Source organism: Prinia subflava, chromosome 6, assembly GCF_021018805.1.
Source record: "Prinia subflava isolate CZ2003 ecotype Zambia chromosome 6, Cam_Psub_1.2, whole genome shotgun sequence".
Taxonomy (NCBI): Eukaryota; Metazoa; Chordata; class Aves; order Passeriformes; family Cisticolidae; genus Prinia; species Prinia subflava.
This window is the reverse complement of record NC_086252.1, coordinates 18,692,139-18,713,230: the sequence shown is the minus strand read 5'-3', so window position 1 is coordinate 18,713,230 and position 21,092 is coordinate 18,692,139. Positions and strand designations below refer to the sequence as shown.

The 21,092-nt window shown below is 37.5% G+C and overlaps 1 long non-coding RNA gene across 5 annotated transcripts in view; it reads left to right on the top strand.

Annotated features, from left to right (window-relative positions):
- LOC134552144 (uncharacterized) overlaps nt 1-13,283 on the top strand; it is a 38,853-nt gene extending 25,570 nt beyond the window's left edge. For 2 of the 5 annotated variants that reach the window (XR_010080778.1, XR_010080781.1), the window contains 2 exons: nt 2,261-2,328; nt 5,459-7,542. This is a non-coding gene — a long non-coding RNA (uncharacterized LOC134552144). Of the gene's footprint in view, nt 1-2,260; nt 2,329-2,508; nt 2,697-5,458; nt 7,543-10,755 lie in introns of those variants that run through there. The other 3 variants (XR_010080780.1, XR_010080779.1, XR_010080782.1) reach the window with 3 other exon arrangements.
- The last annotated feature ends 7,809 nt before the right edge of the window (nt 13,284-21,092 follow it).

Here is a 21,092-nt window from a genome sequence, read left to right as displayed (position 1 = left end):
ATGTTTCCTCTAGTCCTCTCACACTGGAATCATTCTGAAATACCTAAAACTGAACATGGTGTTTTAGCTGTGGCCTAAGCAATGCACAGCAGAGCAGAGGGATTATTTCTCGTGCCCTGCATGTAATTATCCTATTTATGCATTTCAAGATCATGTTGCTGGTTTGCTTTTTTGGCTTGTTGGAAGCTTTCTTTTTTTGTTCTGGTACAGTGTGCTCAGATGTAGAAAGATCTTCTTTCTAATGCATGCTAGATATTATACATTCCCAGGACAAATGTCAGTTATTTTTAAAATATGTCAAAACCAAATTCTGACTCTAATTTTAACTTTCTACATGCTTATTGTGAGCAGCACTACATGACTTGCCAGAGATTCCAGCTGCTTTTCTTTTTGTCATTTTCCAAGTCATGGAAACACACAGAATATTCTGATCTGGCAGACAGAGCCTGAATGCTAAAGTGTAGAACAAAGTGTATTTTAGTTCTTGCAAAATATAATTATTGTAAAGAATAACTGTGTGCAGACATATATTTTCATGCTTTCATACAGGCTTCTCCACACACAAACACATTGTGCTGTATTCCACACTGTGGGATAAGAAAAGCAGAGTAAAGGCAGAAGTGCTGGGGCTTAGCTGGTCTGTCTTAGCTACCATGCTTGGGCTCCATTTTCCATTTGTTTTGGTGGAGACTGCTCAGTGTCTTTTACTTTTAGCAGGAAGTCAACACTACATATTCTGTTCAGTCAGAAATAAATCTGAATTTTAATTTCTTTGAAATCTAACCCCCATGGTTGGATGGTTTAAGAAATTCTTGACTAAGTGTCACTTGGATGTGGTTCCAGCCATGTTTCTTAGAATGTTTTTATATCATATGCTCTTTAAGGTTTTCTTTCACCTGTGTTTCAGAAGAAAAAGTATTTCTTAGCTTAAAAAATATTAAATTGTTCCTGAATTTCAACTTATAAAGTCATGGTTATACAAAACTAAACTGTGACATTTTGTAGAATTGTCAATAAATTTAAATGTATTATTTCATCTGACTAAAATGTACTAGAGGTAGCAAAAAAGGTTGCTTCAGTCTCAAAGAGAACTGCATCACAGGCAGTTGAGTCTTACATGGCTCTTCCTCAAGTAGATGGGAAAAGTTCTCTTTATCCACACAGAGAAATCTAAACTTCTGGCCTAAATACTTAGACTTTAGTATCTATGTGGGCCTTTTGAAATCAACTGGACTCCAGCAAAAGACGAAGATTGTCTTAGCAGGGATTTACTTATATAATAGGCATAGGTATTACAAAACTCTCTCTCCCCCTCTCTCTCTAAAGGCTAGACTTCACTAGGTGCTACAATGGAAAATATTATATATCTTAAAGCTTTTCCTAATAATCTTTATATGCAAACTTTCTGATTGATGAAAACTCACTTGAGATGAACTAATCATGTGGTACTTTGAAATACCAAACATTTTTAATGTTTGATGCATTTTCAAGTATTTCTGGAAGGACAGAGTGGAGTATCTGTGGGTTTGGCATTTAGTGTAGTGATCTGGATCTATATGATGGCAGTATATTACTTAAAAGAAATCTGGATAACTGCTTTTAAAAATGTTCTTTGAGGAAGGAATGCAAAGACAGCTTCAAGAAGGCTTAGAAATCTATTTGGCTTGTCTGCTGAGAGACTTGGCTGCCCATCAGTCTCTCTTTTATACCTTTGGGTCTGAGTAATGTGTTTGCTTCTAATAATGTAAAAACAACTCCCTTTGTATATTTCCATGAATTAGTACAGATGCATTCTTATAGTTCATTGAAGTTTGTTTGACAGTCTGTTGAAAATGTAATTGCTGAATCATCACTGCCTGTCCATTATGAGAAAATCCCTCTTACCTTTTGAACAACATGACTCATTTTGAAGGATACAAAAGCTATTCATTATTGTTATTGCTTCTTGGCCTAAGTGGTTGCTCTGAGTCTGAGATCCTGCAAACTGTTTCTGTAGGAAAAGAAGCTCATGATAAGAGCAGAGCTCTGTACAGAGCTGCATTGAGGAATGTTTGAAGGTCTCATTTTGTACATATATGAGGATCTAAACAACAACAACAAGCAAAGTCTTTTGCCTGTATCATCACCAGATTTTAGCACAAAATGTATGGAAGTTTTTCTAACATCAGTCTTACTAGAGCTATTCCAGGCTATTTTTCATGGTTTTGTGCCAATTTTTTCCCTAATACATATGTTTCTCTTGTTTCTCCCTTATATAAAGGTAGACTTCCTGAAATCACCTCTGCCCAGTGCATCTCAAATCATTGCAGTCTCACATGGATCTTTGGAGTGAGTACATGTGTTTGCACTGTGAATTAAAGGCATTTGTTTTAATAACCTAACTAAAACCATACAAATACTATCCTGTATCAGCCTGGAAGAAAAGAGCGTGGTGTCTGTGACTATTACCTGGACTACCAGCTCAGATTTAATATTACAAAAATTTAGTCTCTTTTCCCTCTATTTTAGATGTTCTGTCTTCTCCATCTGTCCAGACCAGCAACCGTGCCATCATATCAGATTCTTTTTGTTCTGTTTTGGGGTTATGGATTGGTCTGGAAAGTCTATGCCTCTATTCTGTGCACTGGCCACCTTGTCTGTATAATCCTTACAGGGTGTATTTTTGCAAGCATATTGTTTCTGGACTCCAAAAAAAAGTAAGTATGGAAAGGAGGGAAATCATGTTATCATGAGATTGCTTCTTCAGGTAATATGGAGTATATAATGCTTTAGCTGAATTAATGAGCTCTGTATTTCACACTGCTGAAATTACATGATGAGGGAGTTCATATCAGGCCAAGAACTAGAACTGAATCCCTGCAAGCCCAAAAGAGCATGCAGATTTGACCTGTCAAGCTCTCTCTTTATGTGTAATCTGGCAGAATCATCCAGGTAACCTGTGAATAAGCCTAATTATTTAATTGTCGTACAGCTGGCTGAAGAATACAGGCACAAAGTGGTAAAAATTTAGTTTTGGTTTCCTGAGATAGTTTGGATTCCTGATATTCCTGCCTTCTGTACCTTGAGAATCTTGAGAACTCGTCTCCAGACAGCTTTCTCCTATTCTCTGTATTACCTCTCACAGTTTCTTCCCTCCGGTTTTTTATTTGCACCACAACTGTCCCCTTCCCCTTTCCCTTCCCCTTCCCCTTCCCCTTCCCCTTCCCCTTCCCCTTCCCCTTCCCCTTCCCCTTCCCCTTCCCCTTCCCCTTCCCCTTCCCCTGCCCCTGCCCCTTCCCCTTCCCCTTCCCCTTCCCTTTCCCCTTCCCCTTCCCCTTCCCCTTCCCCTTCCCCTTCCCCTTCCCCTTCCCCTTCCCCTTCCCCTTCCCCTTCCCCTTCCCCTTTCTTATGTCCCCACCTCCTCTCTAAGCCCCCCTCTTAAGCTTTTTTAAGTTACTGTCATCGTCTTTGACTCCATCACAAAAAATCTGTAAAGCATCCCAGTTCTCTCTCACTCTTTTCTTCTTGCCCTGTATCACACAGTTCTCACGAGCATATGTGTGCTCCAATTGCCCCACTTGGCTAAGTGCAAGATTTCCCTTACCAGGAGGCAGAAAGGTGGTCTAAGGAGGGGCAAGTTTGGATAGCCTTGCTTTTATTCCCCAGTGCCTGGAAGACGAGGACTCAGTGGCAGGGAACACAAGGCAGAGGAATACACAGTATTCCTATTGCAAGATGAGACAGTTTGGCCAGACAGTGGCGGTTTCCTCTCTTGTTTCAGGCCATGACTCAGTCTAAGCCAGAAGTGCAGAATATGTGATAGAAATTGCAAATTGAATGGCAAGAGGCCAGTTAAATCTCTTTAAACTTTGCCAGTAAGACTGCCCCACCTGCCTAAGGCAGATATATTCTTTACAATGACTTTCTCTGTTTTTTATGATAACAAGAATCAGTTAGAATCTGAAAAAAGTAAAATAAATGCTTTTCTAAACAGCCACTAACCCACAACTTTCTGGAACTGGGTCCTGTTGGACAGCTTTAGTTGCTACTTTTCAGACAGAAAAAGCTCTAATATTTTTGAGAAAATGGATGTTGAAAGCCATGCAAAATGTTATTGATCATTCTATTTTTTCCCTTATATTCCCAACACAGAAGCCTATCATTCTAGCAGAGGTACATCACATTGGCAGTGGAAATTTCACCCAAGGAGGGATTTCGTAATAGTGGGTTTTGCAAGGCACATTTGTAGCAAACAAATGCCAACCATTCCTCTTCTCCACTGCAGGGTAATTGTGTTACAGTGAAAGGCTTTTAACTATGAATCTGACTGAATTGCTCAAGCCCCCAGGAGACATTCCTGGAACATGAATTTCAGTCTGGCATGCTGAACGCACTGTTCCTGCAGCTGCTGCTACCACTGACCAGATACTCTGTGGGAGGGGAGCACTGTTAGACAGTGGTGGCGAGGCAATGCTGAGAGTGTGGGAGAGAGCAGTGCTGCTTCAGAGCATTGACAAAAAGCTTCAGCGCAGATTTTAGAAGTGTTATACACAAAACACACATCTGAGTAGTAAGAGTCACTGACTGACATTCTGCTCTGATCACAGCCTTTTAACTACTTCACCATTTGGTTAATCTCAGCAAAAAAAAAAAAAAAAAAAAAAAAAAAAAAAAAAAAAAAAAAAAAAAAAAAAAAAAGTAAAAATGAATGTACTTAGATTTTTTTCTGGTTATTTTCAACCCCAAAATCAATTAAATTCTGCCATGTATTGTACTACTTACAGTGATGAACAACTGTGCATCAAGGATTGCCCTTTCTCAACAGTGTCTGGTTCATATATTTATTTAATGAACATAAGTATGGAAAGGTGCTTATTATGGAGTACTGTCATAATTTTGATTTATACTTATGAAAGCATGGAGTTGGCACTAAGCTCCTGGAACCTTACATTTGGCTTTTCATCTTGATGCCCTGCCCAAAAGAAATGAAGAGGCTGTGTTGCCATTCTAATTTTCCTTTGGAAAACAGTACAGAAACACATTCCAAATAATATTATTCTCTTACCCTAAATTGCTGAACACATAAGGAAAGGACACAAGACTTCAAGAGTCCTTCTATAGATACTGTCTGTTATCAGATTTTTATCTGTGTTAATTACTATACTTCCTTTGTGTTCCCAAACTGAATTTACTCTTCAGAAAGTTCAAATTAGCATTTTAAATGCTCTCAGTGCAATTTAGAAAGCCCTGTGCTGCTCAGAACTTTCTTCTCCCTTCCCTTGCTCAGAAATTGGCTGACCAATTTCTGAGCAAGGGGAGAGTCCTTCCAAGAACTAGTCCCAGCATACAAAGCTTTAGATAGTAAAAGACAGCAAAGTGAGAAGAGTGTTTCAATTTCTCATTGTATAATCCGTGTATCATGTGTATCAAACATGTACCAGCATGTTTGTGAGATTAATCTCTTTTTTTTTCTGTTCAGGAAGAAGTAGGTGCAAACCTAAACAAAGCGATGGGAAACAGGATACTTGTAACAAAGTGACTCATTTGTTTTTGGCCAGTGGACTGAGATGGAAAGAAAAGATTTCTGAAGCCTTATGACACACACAACCACTATCCTCCTTCTCTGAAGGCATTTCCAGGAGCAGTAACACATGAGAAAACCCCTAAAACTGTTTAACAGCATCTTTCACATGATCAGCTCAAATGCTCTCAGGGCTGAATGTTGTTCTGACAAGCAAACTATTCCAATGCACAGGATTTCAGAGTTGTGCTGGAAGATAAATTGATGTGCAGAGGCAGTTTCTGGACACTCACCCACTTTGCAAGGTGACAAAGTCCCAGATGATGTAATGGTTCAGCCATGCTCATAGGAACACAGGTGCCCCAACAGTCTGCAAGAGAGAAAATAGGCAAAGTGAGTGGTTCAAACTGGAAGTCTTGTAGCAACAATATTTGAAATGTATGATAGGGAACAGGCTATAGGGCAAGGGAAAGGGGAAATACTCTGAATGAAAGAAACTCATGACACATGAGAGAAATATATTCTTTATGGCTAACTGGGATCAAATGAGTTCTCTTCAGCTTTGAGTGGGCTGTTATAAATGTAGTGAGCTTTGTTCTGCTGCTGTAACTCAATCACATATTTGCAAAGAAGTATAAATGTCTTTAAACATGCATGTAGTCCATTGAAGCATCTTTATTTTGTAATTTCCTCTGAGAACAAAAATCACACTTTATTTGCTGATGATTTTAAAGGATTCTTCAAGAACATGGGCTAAGTCCTATGAAGAGCTGCCTTTATCCATTCAGAATTGGACTCTTTGAGATCTCTATGGTAATAAACAGCTACTGGGGTACTGGACATGATCCCAAGGTGTGCACTGTAACCACATCCTCAGGCAGCTCAGCAGAGGGAGACCCAAGCAGTGTTTCTCTCCAGAGCTCTGACTTCCAGGAAGAGAAACCCCTTAGCTTGAGGGCCAAAAAGTACCATTAAATGGTCCAAACAGGTCTCAAATCCAGATGATGGGGATTCGGATCATGTGAAATTTTGCAGTCTATACTTGCCAAGTACATTCAAGCTGTAAATGTGTTTTCAGGTCTGACATGGTAAGAACTCCAGAATGAAGCAAAAAAAATCTGCTCAGGGCTTAACCTCTAGAAGATACTTCACTTCAAAAATTAGATTTTTGGAAAGAAGTAGGAACTTCAGAAACTCATTATTGATTGGTCTGATAGACAACAAAATCTGAAAAATATTTTTCTTCATCTCCCTTGCTCTCTTTCAAACGGGCTTGGGATATCAGGTATCCGTTTTCTGGGCTGTATCAGGAAATCTGCCAGGTCTAACATGTGTTTTCTTCTTTCAAGCCGGGTAAGAGTGATACCCACTTTTCTCAAGTTTGTTGAATGACACGGGTACAGGTTGCAGGCCCTCAAAGAACATTTTGGCTCATGGGATTATTTCTAACCTAAATGTGACTCTTGGTTGATGTAGAAGAAAAAAAACTTTTATTGGCCTGAAAAGAAGCCTCTAAAAAGCTGCTGGACTGCAACCAAAGAGGAGGATGACAGGCTGAGGAGAACACTAGGCTTGTAATTCTTTTATTTCTCATTTGCACTGTTTACAATTCTGAGAGCTCCTTGTCCTGTTGGCAAGTCTCTTAACAAGCTCAGCCAAGAAGCAGCCTGTTTAGTTTGCTTTTGTTGAAGCTCTTTCTGCCTATAATAACAACATTTAGGAGGATGTTAGCTCATAAAGGTAGATGTTGTCTCTTTAGAAACCTTCACCTTAAGTACCTGTCTTAGACAGGTACAATGACAAGAATAGAAAGAGCATAGAAAGGAGTTGTCCTCTCCCAAATAAAAAAGAAACCCTCTAAGTGGGAAATCTCAGAGTGATGTGATGTAATGTGTAGCCCATAGAAATGTGATTAATACACAACAAGGGCAGGGCCTGTGTAAGGTTAATTACTATGCCTGAGTAACATGTATTCTCCAATAGAAAACAGAATAGCTGGAGACAACTGGGGATCTCAATAAACAAATCAAAATCCATGTAGGTCAGCATTAAAGCCGTGAGATTGCTCACGGGACCCCAGTTAGCTCAGGTATCTCGTTCTGTTGTTCAGACTCTGAAAGAACTGTTTAAAACTATTACTACGGTTGGCTAAAATTGATTTTTAAATAAAAAAAATCTTTCTTTTTAGTGAAACTCAGGATGATGCTTTTTTAATGTCTGTTTCAAAATACGAAAACATGGCTAAACTGGATTTTTTTAATTTATATTTTTAAAAACTAGTTTGGTGGGGTTTTTTTTAAAATCTGAAACTATGGTAAAAATTGTTATAAAAATCCAAACTCCACAACTGCTCCAAGAAGTAATTATAACAGCAAATGAAGGACTTATTTAAACATTTTTTTAATCTATCACTCTGTACCTTGACAATCTGAGAAGAGTTCTTACATATTCAGGTGCTGAAGGCAGAGACATTGTCATTGCTTCCAAAGTGCCCAACATATTTTAATAAGATGGTGTAATATAGCCATGTGGGCAGGTATATTTTTTTCGATTGAAAGTCTCATCTGTTTCCATTTAAAAAATATGAAAAATATCTACAGGAGTCCCTCAGCAATTAAGCAGTAACCGTACATTGTACGTTTTTATAAGTGGATATGTACATTTTTCCACATTAGAGTTAATTTGATGTAACATCTGTGGAAAGCAAAACAAACTTCTTTTGTAGTTTTAAGGATCCCCTGGTCTTTTTAGATTTAAAATGCTGTTACGAAATACATGTAACAGGTATGACCTTGCAGAATTCCCATAATATTGACATTATGAAGACTTTTCACATATTCCAAGGCAGCAATTCACAAAGTTGATGACTTAATTTCTGCTTAAAATTCTGGACTCCGAAGTATATTTGAGGTGCAGCCCTCATCTTTTTCAGTGGATTTGTGAGCTTAACAATACTCTTTAAAGCCACGGGTGAACAGTAGCTTGTAAAGTATTTTTCACTGCTTTTTTTGCCTAGTTGTCTGAAGACAGAAGCCGAAATATCGGTGCAGGTTCTAGAAACTTATAAATTCAATATGGAATGACTCATGGGATAATTAGCATGGCATTCTCACAGAACATGTATTATCAACTATCCAGATCTCTTTATAGTTGAGAGGTGTAGAAAATTCGACTTCTCAGTAAATGCCTATACAGTCCATTGGTATAAACCAGGGCAAATACCATCCTGCCTCTGAGAAAAGTATAATACTGAATATTCTACCAGAATTTCTAGTTCAGGACAGATTTGAACAGATTTGAAAAGATTTGAACCTTCCTTCATCCAGTGAAACCCAGAGAAAGGGGAGAAGGACCAGGATCATCAGGGATGGAGAATCAGCAGGACAAACATTTTACATAACATGCTGCCTTAAAGTAACAGACTGTGACCACAGGACTTCACAGTGCCAGTGCTACTATATTGGGATGAAGTTTTTCTGACCTGATTCAAGTGATGGTTTATGGTGTTAGGCACAGATATCCAAGTCTGTATTACTGGGATGGTTGCCTTGCCACTGCCTGTGATAGGGTCCTTCTAAGTAAGAAGCCAATTTCAGTTGAAAAAAAAAAAGTAATTGAAAATACATTTCTTTAATTCATTCCTTATCTTCTCATTATAATCATGTGGAAGTATTTGATGATTTTGGAAAGGTTGTGCCTGGATTCAGCATTGTCAAACTGTTCCACTGATATTTGTGGTAATGATAATTCAGTTTCATATTGGCTTTTAAAATTTTGATATATAACATATTGCAGATTAGTGAAATAAAGCTTCCAAGTAAATACAGATATTTACTTGGGGGGTTGAGGGGAAGGAAGACATTTGGTAAATCGTGCTTCCAAGTCATGAACAACCTAAGTGGTGTTTCTGCATTGCTTAGTTACCGTTTCTGTTTAGTTGGCAATGGTGTTCACAGAAAATATTTTAGTTTCTGCTCCTGAGAGCTACAAATGTGCGTTCATATGTAATCTTATAAACTCATACACTCTTAAGTGGATGCCCAATATACCTCCTCAAATGTGAGCAATGGATATCATTGCCAACTTGCAAAAGTCAACATTGAACAGCATAGTCACGCTCAGCTAATTTACAAAACGTTTTCACTGGTTGTCCATTTCTTCAGCTGTTAATAGTCTAGCCTGACATATGTAGAACAAAGTTCAAGAGCAAACATGAACATTTTGCTAGACTAGTTGGCAGAAGACAGACTGCACGAATGGCCTCAGGAGACTGATGCTGAATTTATGCCAATTTCAAATCTCTGCTCACTCTCCCAGTTTACCAAAAAAGCCACTTTTCCTTTCAGCCACACTGCTAAGGGCAACATGCAGAAGCCTGGTATCTGACTAACGCTCCCCAAGTGTTACAAGGCTCGAGCGGAGGGAAATATGCAACCTTGTGACCCTGACTCAGAATAGCCAAACTCCATCTGCTCTGAAACTTTAAATGGCAAGAACGCCTCCATTTCTTACTGGACATATTTGGAGGCAAGGAATGGCAATGACTGCTATCCTGTTCAGTTTAAGCTGCAAAATTTTAATGCGAAAAATTGGAAAAAAACCCCTATTCTTAACTTTTCTGGGAAAAATTATTCTGAAGAGTTAAAGACAACACTCAGAGTTGAAGCTTAAGTGATGTGTTGGATTTAAATGCAGTTAGGAGTAAAAAAGTAACAAAAGACTTGGTTGTATTGTGAGCTGATGCAACTCCATAGTTCAGATAGCTGCAAGAACACAAAATGTAAAAGGAGAAAATGGATCTATTTACAAAATACGGGCAAAAATGTATAAACATGAGTGGTGTAATGACATATCACACATGCGTACTGTTAGGACTAAAACATCTCAGGAATTTGAAGGAAGCATTTCACAACTCAAGGAGCTGCATTCAATACAGTGAAATCCTGTGAGATACTATTTTGAAAAGTAAAACCAGACTAATCAGAGTGTTTAAAATTAGTGGTAGCTTATCTTGAAAGGATCATATGACCACATTTTTTATCTGCAAACGGAAACAGTGAGAACTATTTAAATATATACAGTTGGTGAACTTGTGTCTGAGACAAGCAATTATAACAACATTGTCTAACTTTCTTGGAGCATAAATAATCTTTCTGTGGTAAATAAATAAGCATAAATAAGATTTCTGTGGTAAAATTATGCTCTTTTTAGTCATGATAAATTCAGTATTTTTCCTTTTCTATTTTTTTACACAGGACTTTATCCAGGGACAGCTCAGAAACTGCAACTACAGAATCTCATAAAACCAGAGAAGAAGAATGAACACATACTATAGCTTACAGCATATTCAGCATATTAATCACTGCCTGATAGAATCTTTCACAGAAAAATTTGTTATGATCCATGTGCTGGTATTTGTTGCAAGGAATCCTCATGGCAGATATATTTTAAAAAATCAATGAAAAATACCGCTGATTCCTTCTTACACAAACTGATTCATTCCACATAAGTGTCAGTAGTCCTGAAGCCATGTGTTTATACCCACACTGGAGTATGCCTGAAATCTCACTGACATTTCCCCCCTGAAATATCAGTATAATGCTTCCTTCATATCCTCAATAACTGGTTTAAAAAAGAAAAACACTAAAGGACCAGTAAGTTGCTTAGGAAATACTACTAACAATTAATTATGATTCTGCAGTTTAAGTCTGGTTCAATTATTTTGTCATTTCTTAGTCTGATAGTTGTCAACTTTGTGCATCTTGTTGACTTCTTTGAATCTACCACCAAGGAAACTCTAATTATTGTGTGCCCTCTTCACAGGATGGGTGCCTTTAGCTATTGTTAGAGATCATTCTTTTTCTACAGTGAGAGATTACTTATTTATTAAATGAAATAACTTCAATTCCTACAATGCTTACAAATCCCTGATAAGTAGTACCTTTCACGTTTGCCCCTAATAAAGTAGACAATAATGTCAGAAACTTTTTGTTGTTATGTTTTAAACCATCACCCCTTTTGAAGTGATATAATAAAAACTTGAAAAGAAAAAAAAAAGGATTAACACCCCATATCACATAAAGACTTCAGTATATATGCATTTGACCATCTCTCCACTACTAAAACTGAAGGAATTCTCAAATTATCTAATGCTGCAAATGTGTAAATATCTTCAGAAAAGAGCACAAAATGTTAATTATTCTTTGCCTGCATTTAAAAATAATTTGTGTATCCTCTTTGACAACAGCTGGAATGACAAGTAATGTAAGAGGATTTGGCTCAGAATAATCTAGGAATATACTTCCATTGCCCCATACATTGCTACAGGCCTTTATTTCCTACACCTATATTTTCCAGATTTTTTTTCTTTTTTCTGTATTATTTGCAAAACTGAAATTTTATACTGAAAGACTTTTAAATCCTGATTTTGGGGGCAGGAAAGTAGGTTGGCTTTTTTTTATTTTTATGACAATTTAGTTGGAACATTTCTGGTGACTGCCAAAGGCCCACTTACCTCCCACAGGCTCTTGTCCAGCAGCCTATGAGCTGATAGTTGGATCTGTTTTCAAACAAAGTCTGATTTAGATTTATCTAACTTCACCAGTCTAAGAAGATTTTCTGTTTTATCAGGACTTGAACAAGCCCAGTTTCATAAGTGAATAAAGTTATTTTTAGATACTTTGTTTTGAAGAGGATTTCTGGAATTTTCAGCCTAAGCTTTTCAACACATTTCTCAGTCAGATGGTGTTTTCATTTCCAGTTTTTACATACCTGTGCAGTTCACTTACAAGTATTTATTTCTCTGTCTACTGTCTGGAAAATTAAAACTAATTATAATCAGAGAAAGAAGAATTAAAGCATGGATCATGCACACTAAAGAACAGAATTCACTTTAAAAATTATTTTTATGACAATGTTGGAGAAGATAGCAGGTACTCACTTTGCACTAATAGTAACAGAACAGCTCTGTTCCTTGCAGTGGAATATTAAACAGCAAAAGCATTGATAATAATAATACTAATAATCTTTTCTACAAAGACTATATCTACAAAGCTCTTTCTACATGTTGCTGATATGATCACTTGGTCACACACCCAAATTCATTCTCATCCAGCTCCTTTTTAATTTAATTTATGCGAAATCTAAAAAGCTCTTGTTAAGATTACAGACAAATCCTACTTTTTGAAACATCACCACGAGAAGATCAGTGATTTTGGCTAAAACTAGAATTAGGAAAACAAAAATGCCAAGACCATAAGGCAGTAGTCTAAATTAAGGCACAGTAACAATTTAAAGGAAGCAGAAGGAAAGTATTATCAGAAGAGACAGAAATCTTATAAGCTTCTTGCACTACAAATGCTGACAAGTGAAGTACAAACCCATTATTTTTAAATTCCTTTTGTACAGTGTCTTATATTTGAGGTGCCTGCTATGGCATAAATATTCTTCTGCCAGAAAATGAGAATAATTTTCATAAACTGTACTTTTGAAATAACTGAACATGTAAAGTACATTAGAGCATAATATTTGTTCATCTGAGTTCATGTTCTAGCAGTTGCAAGTGCAAAAACATCATGCAACAGTGTGATTTATACCAAGCACATTAATACTCTTGGAATGCTTGTTAATAGCAATAAAATTCTGGTGATTTTTGTACCTACAAATGTTCGTGTGTCTTGTACCCAGCAGCCTTTAAGGTGATATATTGAAGATTTTATTTACTTTCTCCAAAACCCCATGTGGGATGGTGATTAGTAACATTGTCTCTACCTCCTAGGTTTATGGTTGACGGGATCTACAGAGCCATTTCTGCATAACTTCCATGGGTGCAACATCAATATTCCACTCCTACTCCAATCTCACTTGAGTTAATGGCAAAACCTCTGTGTCCCTTAGGGCTTTTCCCAGGCTCTTTGAACCATATGGAAGCAGAGCTGCCATCTTGTTATGGATCCCCTGCCAGACTGCTGCTGCATGCTTGCTGCCCAGAAGAATCTGTATAAAACAGAAGCTTTCAAGGTTTTCTTCTTGCAGTGCCCCATGGATAAACTTACCCGGTCAAAATAAGAGTGGGTACCTGTGTCATCTGGGGATATGTAATGGGTTTGTAACAGAAGCAGCTTAGGGAAGGAAGACTGGCTGTTGGAGTGCTCTGTAATTCTGAGACTATTGCATTGGTAATGTACACAGTAGTAGTGGATGCTTCTTACTAAATATCGCTGCTAAATATAGCTGTATTAAGTCTTCCAGACTCACCAGTGAGCAAATGTAAGAGCCTTACCTTATAAGTAATTAAAGTTACTACTCTAAAGCCACTGCTCCACTACTGTCTAAGTCTGGAATTTATGTGCTTGAGGCCTCAATACAAAAACTTATCCCCAAAACAAATGTGTATTATAAACATTAGCATAGGTGCACTTCATCACTGGTGATAATACTGTGACACCAAATATTTCCTTTGTAAAGAATAATATTCATAAGCTAATGCCTAAAAATTATTTGGAAGGAAGTGAGAGTGCACTGCAGCATTTTTATATTAGTTTGGTCTTGCACAATGCTGTCCCTCCTTTCCTTCCTGCCCAATACTATTTTAGCAATATTCAAGGTTTTTAAAAGAGGCCAGAAAACAAGAGCTAGGACTTGATTTCCATACTAGTCACAAATGGCAGCTGTAGGGCAAACACAAAATGTTGCGATTACAATCAGTGCCTTTTTTCCTATTGAAAAGACTCTTTCTGTATTCACATAGAGTAAACTCAAAGGAAAAGCACAAAAAAGGCATTTTCTCTTCATAGTATTTCTTTGGCATGGATAAGAAGTATTTAAAGTACAGCAGATGTGCCTATGCTGTACACTGGAAGTAGAGTCTTTTATAACATGTTTAAATATTTACTTCAATACATATATTGCTGTCACTGGACAGTGGCATGCTATCCTCATAGTATTCCTTCCCAGAACGATGTTAGTTTCAAATATCTAAATGTTTTACAAGATTATAATATGATGATAATATTTCTCGGCTTATTGAAGGCAAAACTAAAAATGCCATAAAAAATTAAATTTGTACAATTTGCATATTTCCCTGGTTTATCTGCTAGCAAATATTAACAAGCATTTTTAGGGGATTTGTGTACTATCTTCTCAATAGAAGTATCCTATAACATCATCTCTCCCAGTGAGAAGAAAGCTTAGAATAAATCAGTCCCTCTGCCAAAGTGAAATGAGATTGGTTAGTCACAGAGGATGTGTGCTTATTCAGTCTACATCACTCAAAATCCCAAAACCTTAAATGAAAACCTAAAATTTTCTATGTAAGTAAAGCTGAAAACATTGAGTAATATAAGTGAATTGGTGCTTTGCTTTTTTTGAGTTTTCCTGGAATCATGCAGAAAGACCTGTAGTATCTGTATCCCCAATCCACATCAATTTCACCCCAGAAAACTTCCTAGGTTATGTAAAAGGATTAAACATAGCAAAACTCTCCAAACCTTTTAAATGTATTGTTTAAAAACTGTTTTTTCAAAGGTGTGCTTGCATGTGCTGCTATTTTGAGGGACTAAACTACTAAGGAGAGCAAACATAGGTACTTCTATGAACTCCTCTTTCCAGAGGTCTGTTGAGGTGGAAAAGGAGGAGGATGGGTGCATGTGCATCTAAAAAATATTTAGGGGTAACAAAAATTTTTGGTGAGTACATGGCTCATAGGTTGACCAATTTTAGCCCTCGTGATGAGGCTGTATCACATAATCATCCCTGGGGACTGTGACAACGTGAAGGCTGTTGGATATTCTGAATATCCAGTGAGGGCTGTAGCCATGCCAGGAAGGTCTTCGGAGGGTAACACTGCTGGGCTGAGATCCAGCCCATTCCCATCCCGCAGGGAAGTAAAAGCATCACAGGGAATCCCGGAGTGAACTGTCCCCAGAGATCCTCTTCCACCTCAGCCCTCCGAGGCACCCACTAGGTTGCTAGAGGAAATATTCATATGCAGTAGGGAAAGCTGGCCAGTATTTTTTATATGATGTGTATCTGAACAATATTAAAAGTGCACAGTCTAAAATCTAGAAAAGCCCAGTAGGATGGACTTAGAAGCTAGAGCTAAAGATGAAGCCAGACTCCTCTCAGGCATGTCCAGACACACAACAAGAAACAACGGGCACAAACTGAAGTGCAGGGAATTCCACTTGAACTTGAAAAAACCCAAACTATAAAAGTGATTGAATAATGTGACAGGTGACATTGACTAGAAGTAGAACAAGAGCACAAAAATCAAAATGTCAAAAAATGTTAATATGCAATTATTGAAAAATGAAATGCAAGAATGAAACCCTGCCCTGTCAGACGCAAGCTGTGGCTATGTGAGGATAATGAAAACTTTTGGCAATTGTCACTTTTCTTTCTCTTTTCAGGAACATTTCCAAGTATGAGGTAGCTTGGGCCATTACATTAATGAGGAGGTACCTCCTTGCTGCATTTCTTGGCTGCTCCTAGAAGCCCAGCTTCTTCTTCCTAGAGTTTAAGAGGTCTTTTTCTCCTGTTACTTTCCTGGTGATAACTTAATTTCATTTCTTTATCTGCATCAAATTTTCTCAATAAGATTCTTCTCCACAATCCTCGAGAAATTCAGATCCTGTAAAAATTTGAAGTCAATGCACTTCTCACCACCAATCTCTTTCCAGTGTGCTGCTCAACTCTCACCCTCTTTTTGTGCTGGCCTCCTATTTGCTTTTTTTCTTAGCTTTTGTTTTATCTATCCTTTCTATACTTCCACTGTAATAAACATTAGAAAAATAAGCACTTCAAGATAATGTGCTGCTGTTGGGTAGCTGAATGTTGGTACTCTCAGGGGGCAAGGGAGCATCTGAAATGTGGAGTCTTTCATCAGGAAAATCAGAGAACACCAAAGAAAATAGAGCATTTCTGTAAAAATATGCTGTATGTTGTCGAGTCTCTGCTTAAAGCTTTCAGATTTGTGTAACTTTTCTTTAGAACCAATATAATTTATATGTGAAAAAAACCCATGCTTCAAACTAGGGAATTATTTGGCTTATGCTACTGTGGTGTCATTAACATATTTTTAACCTGTACAGGTCTTCTCCTGTTGTTTTTACATCCACAAGGTAGCACCTCACAACTGCGTGGCTGCTGTAGCTGGGTTTCCTGTTACACAACTCAACACTGGTTTTAAACCCACAAATGCCACTTGTCTGTACCAGCCAGGATGCAGCCCACAGTCAAGGCAGTTTCTTTTCCCATTTACCAATTGGTTCACCCTTTTTTTCTCAGCCAGAATAGATTATTAGAGATGCCTGTGCATTATTAAGGTCATTCTTGGTGTGAATTATTTGCAAGTATAAGCCTGCAAGCAAATTCCTTGTAGGTGTATTTTCAAAGCTGTGAAAAGAAGACTATAAGCATTACATATAACCTAAGGTATACTGTGTCATTTATACCATATAAATAAATTACTGAATTTGTCTTTCTTTTTTCATTTGCCTAATTTCATAATTTGATTTTTATGGGCATGTGTTGGTGCCCCCAGCAGGCTCTTAGAAAAATTAAATCTGGAACCCTGTGAACCAAATGTTGCAGAAAGAATTAACTTGTTTACTACATTGTGATGCATAGTATAAATGCATTGAATGTATATGAAGCTGCACAATTAATTACTACATAAATGTCTTGTCAAGTGCAAATGTGTGTCATGTATGTTCTTTACCTGTAGCAGACTATATTGCATTGTACAAGTAAATATAAAGCTCAGAATGCTTTCATTGTAGTACTGCTGTGATGCCAACTACAGTCCTGTTCTTAGAGTAGTGAACAACACCTGCGCAAAAAGAAAATATCAGACTTATGAAATCTTCTGGACTTTCATTGCATGCATTTCTGAAATTATCACTTGCACCAGAATAATTTTTGAATTTGATCTGAATTGCACTCATAGGTATCTTCTTTACTGAAAAAATTTGCAGAAAATAACTAAAGGACTTGTTTCTTTAGTCACTGCAGAGCACAAGTCATTTTTTCATATAAAGTCCAATTAAATTACATGTCCCAATTATATAGGACTAATTCACAAAGCTTTTTAGGAATGCTTATTTTGTGATATGTATAATGTTTTACAGGTCTCAATTTGCAAACAAGGAACGAGTGTGACAGCTAAGGCATTAGAAGCTACAGAAGGAAGGCTGTTGAAAATACCTTTGACCCAGGTAACAGGAATTTTATTTGCCTGGAATCGAAGTACCATGTTCCTTTTGCCCTTGAAAGCCTTAAATTCTAAGGGGGGGTGTGGTGGTCACATAAATAAAAAGTGTCTACTACTGAGAGGTTGATTTGTGAATTATCACGAAGGAGTTCTGAGAGAGCGAAGTCAAACAATTTTATGCCCCACATCTCATGAATAATACACATACAGAAATAAATAGAAGAATCTCAACATTGCATCAGAGTCTTGACATTGCACCAGAACTTTGGTTTTAAAGTGTCTATGCATCAATACAAAAACAAATTGAGAAAAAAAAATAGATACATTTGACTTCCGGAACTGATTACTAGAAGGAATGAGGAACAGACCAGGAACAATAAATTTCCTATAGTGATCAAGCAATGCTGAAATTAGATTCGGGTTTGAAACTAATTTGAATTTAGTCTGAAAAGATCAATATAATGAAAATAAGAGTCCTAAGGAGAGCCACCTTATACACATTATAAATTTTCTTGCTGAGGTATCATCTGTGAGGACATAAAGACCATAAGGTTATTTAATAGAGTACCTTGCTCCTAGAAATTCACAGGCTTTCCCTCAGATTCCACACAGTAAAATGATGCAAACTAGGTATTTCGTAATAGTAAATAACAATAATCTAATGATTTCAATAGCATCTGTAGCAAATTTAGGGGCAGACCATGGACTAGTGCTCTTCCTGCCCAGCATATCCATCTGTATCTAGCAGAGAGAGCTGACACCATGTTGTGAAGATAAAACTTGGCCTGAAAAGTTGAAATATGCTCATCTGGCTGTGCAGCTAAGCAAAACCACCTTTTCTTTCATCCTTTGATGAAAATCTATGACATACAGCAAAGCTGGCAGAGAAGGAAAAAGGAATAAGAAACTAGACATATAGACAATAAGAACTTTCATCTGCTTTTGTACTTTGGGTGAAAGAATGACTGAATTATTACCGTCTAATAATTAATTCCATTAACCATGAAGAGTATGTGCCAGAGAAAGTGAGACATTTGAGCTGACAATGCAGTGTGGACAAGGCACACTGGAGTTCCCAAGTCCACACTTCGTGTTCTAAATAAACCCTTGTAGGGTCAGGCCCAGAGGCAGCACAGCTGCTTTCAGGCAGTGAGGAGCTGGAATGACCTGCCAGGCTCTTGTGGGTATGTGGAGAGCCAGCCTAGCACCATGAATCCCATTCCTGTGACTGGGCACAAAGCCAGGCCCTCTTCATCACGTCTGTGATTCAGCCCTGCTGATCAGTTTGATTTGGGTCTGTTAGGAAGCACTGATGTGTCTGCCCGTACTCCCGGAATAAGGAGCAGGCTGCGTGGGTCTAGTGTAGCACCAAGTTCTACTGTCACCCAAATATTGTACTAAAAGGTCACAGTGCAGTCTGAGTCCCAGCCTGCCTTGTATCTCAGGCAACTGCAAAGTACTTCCCTGGTATTTATCATCTTGAAATTCCTTATGTTGTCTTGGGTTCTGCATACAAAGTTTTGTTCTAACACGGTATGCTGATGTGCCCACAAATCTAAGCAATAATAAATTAACATTTATTAAATGCATTAAAGCATTGAATCTTCAAAGAACTATACTTCATTAGCTAATTAATCTTTACAATACTCTTGTGACTAAGTTGGAGCTTGTTTATTTATTTCAATAGACTTTCCTGTGAACTAACTGGGGAATTATCCTGAGTAAAGGAGAACAGGAACAAGAAAAAGAACACAGAATGATGCAGGAAGGAAAGGAAGTCCTTACTTGTTGTGAAACTCTCTTGCTAGGATACTGCATGCTGGTTTTATTGATTAGCATTGAAGAGGAGAATCAATACATTGCTTTACAGGACAGTTTTATTAATACATGCATTGGTTTAAAGTATGTTCATCATCACATCTTTTGCAGCCCTCACAGAATACAAATCCCAAAAAAACTCACATGGAGATTTCTCTGTCTTTATTCCACTACAGGCTGATCACTCCTTTGAAGTCTGTAGGTGCTGTGTGTACAACTGAGCACATTTTTGTTCCTACAACCATAGCCACACTGAATGTGGCACTGCTGTATTCTAATCATGGATCACAGTTCTCTCAGTCTCCATCTTGCTCCCAAGACTTCTGTGTGATACACAAATTTAAACTATTACTTGATGTAGAATTTACGTGCTCCTTCTGGGCTTACACTATTTAAAATTGGCTTCCATACAAAACATGCTTAAAATCAGCTTAAGTGAAATTATTACTGCAGTTACTTGAAACTTCTTGAAGATTTTGGTATAATTAGTGGTATACAGAGCTTTCCACAGTAGCTTTCCTTTGTACTCTATTACTGTGTAATCTTAATAAATCTAATAAGTGATTTTTTTTCAAGCTCCAACAACTATGATTTAGTCTTTTGGTTCATATTTTTCACGGCAAATTTCTAATTGAAGAGAATTTATTTTTTTTTCTGGAAAACTTTAACAAGATCTCATTGGCTGTGTTTGAGTAAAAGTGAGGGAATGAGTATTTGTAGTGGCCAGAAAAATGCAAAGAAATAGTCAAAGTACTAAATTCTACATAATTTGCCTTATGTCCCATATTGCAAACAGCAGTTTGGACCCTACACATTTGAACTCTTATTCTTACAGGCATGGGATAACTTGAAGGCTGGCTGATTTCTTGTTTTTTTGTGGTTGAAGGACCTCTTAAGAGCATGGCCCTGTCACTTCTTCCTAAACTGTGCAAAGTTAAAAGGCCAGCTGACCTTTCACAAACCCCAGCTGGCAATTCTCCACTTCCCAGCAGCAATCTCCTGTGAAAGCATCTGCTATTTTTTTTTTTTTTTTGTCTGTATAATCACATCTCAGATTCTAAAATGTCCCATTAGCCTTCTGTTGAATACAGAGAAATTAAATCTCAAATATATCTTTTTGGTCATTGTTTTTTTTTTTTTTTACAGGTGTATCACTTAGAAAACTAATGAAGAATGGGCACTGTGAGGCAGCAGGAGGAGGTACAGGGTATAAACTAACGAAGTGTGCTTTAGCATTTCCTTCTAGTATATGTTTTCATAAACAAGTGGACACTTGACCCCATTAACACAAGGCCAGTACTCTAAAATTATGATTCCTAGGCTTGTTATGGTCTGAATTCTTAAGAGTCACAGGACAATCTGCATTCTGTTTGACTTCTCATGTGAGATATATAATGTGTATTTGGTACCTTCCATCTCGAGAGCACATGCACTGTCCTAGGGTCTGAGATTTCTGATTTCAATAGTCAGGAGCTAATGACCTTTCTATGCAGTTTGGAGACTCTTTGGTTGACACAGGCTGATATCTGAACTACTCAAATATTTATTCCTTGCTCTTTAAGT